Source organism: Lipotes vexillifer, unplaced genomic scaffold (assembly GCF_000442215.2).
Source record: "Lipotes vexillifer unplaced genomic scaffold, Lipotes_vexillifer_v1.1 scaffold602, whole genome shotgun sequence".
Lineage (NCBI taxonomy): Eukaryota > Metazoa > Chordata > Mammalia > Artiodactyla > Lipotidae > Lipotes > Lipotes vexillifer.
The window spans coordinates 3,702,166-3,704,014 of NW_006790307.1; positions in this window are offsets into that span (position 1 = coordinate 3,702,166).

Consider the following 1,849-nt stretch of genomic DNA (forward strand, 5'->3'; position numbering starts at 1 on the left):
TGCACAGTGGCTCAGTGGTGGATTTTGGTGTGACATCTTGGGCCCTGCAGTGCTGGAGAAAGCAGTGGACCTTTCCCTTTCTGACCCTCTGTGTTACTGTCCTGTCTTTTGCCCTCTCTCCCATCAGCTCCTCAGGCCACACAGAAGACTTTCTCACACAGCTCAGAGTTTTCCAACTGCACGCTAGCTCTCAGAACCATGCTCCTCCTTTTTCTTCATTGCTTACAGTGAATAGACTGGCCTCTCTTCAACAAAGTGGCCCATCAAAAATGTACTCTTGTGACTCCAATGAATCAGTACTCCACTTAATCAATGTGAATTTCCAGCCTGTATTGCACATTTACTTAAAGGGACATAGCCGTTTACATGGGAAAGATAGACTTTTCATAGTAGCCTTGGGGTCAAGCTCTCCGTCATGCTTCACGTTTATAAAGGAGGAAACCAAGTTGCCCACAGTTCACGCAATCATCTCACGTGAGGACCTTCGAGTTCGTATTGCCTAACCTCTTCCTCTAACAGATCGAAAGCCTGAAGGGTTGGGGTAAATGAGTTGCCTCAGCTAGAGTGAGCGCCTTTCACAGCACAAAAGCCTCTCAGGGTCCTTTCTGTCAACAGTGTAGAGAAAGGCATCAGATGGCCCTGCCACTGGCAGTCGGCTTGGAAGAATCTATAGTACTGTATAACGTTAACCCCTGCAAAGCCTGGGAGTTGGAATTCTTGATCATCTCAGGGAATCAGGGAAATATTAGTGATGATAGTTTTTTAACAATATCGGTTTTTTCTTCCAGATGACCTGGGTCGAAGTGAATCTTTTAAAAATACTGAACCTATGAGGATATTAGATAGGACCCAACTTCCTGCTTCAAATGGATACAAAGGGAACTTAAAGACTTATATATATTATATATATATAAATGTTACATATATATATTTTATATATATATAATTAAATTCTCCTACTGATTTAGTAGAGTTTTAGTTACATTGCGTTTTTAGGGACCACTGAAGATCTTTTTTAATTCAAGAAACAAAACATACGAACCAAAAAACCTTGTAAATGTTCTGTGGTCCAAAGATTAAGAAGATGATTATGTGATATCTGTCAAATGAAATTTCGCAAGTGGAATAATCTGTAAATGCATTTACTGTAATGCTGCTTCCCTTTTAAAAATTTAATCAGGGACGTGCTTACTGCCTTTCTTTCCTTTTGCATTTATTATGAACCGAAGCAATTTCACAGAAAAGAGGAGTGTAGATAACATTAAATTCTAAATATTTGTAATACTATCTTGTTTATAAAGATTTCTTTAATGCTTATAATACTTAAATAGAGCAAATCAATTTATGAATATCAGTTAAGTTGTTAAATACATTGTGGTTCCTCATGTCATTCAAAGATCCTCCCATCAGAAAATTCTTCCTTGGCAGTGTCCCTCCCCTTCTCCCTCAGCCTGGTACTTGCTCCTGGAATCCCCAAGCCTCCCCAGCTTGGGGCCTTTGCACCTGCCGGACCTCCTGCTGTGAAGGCCCTAACCACCTGTTCTCTGCCCCATTCCCTCTCTGGGATAACCCCTGTTTGATCTTCAGATGAGGCATTACCCAGAGAAATCCAGGATTAGTTCGTTTTAGATGTGCCGACAAGAATGATGGAAAGGGCTTCCCTGGTGGCGCGGTGGTTGAGAGTCCGCCTGCCGATGCAGGGGACACGGTTCGTGCCCGGGTCCGGGAAGATCCCACATGCTGCGGAGCGGCTGGGCCCGTGAGCCATGGCCGCTGAGCCTGCGCATCCGGAGCCTGTGCTCCGCAACGGGAGGGGCCACAGCAGTGAGGGGCCCGCGTACCGCAAAAA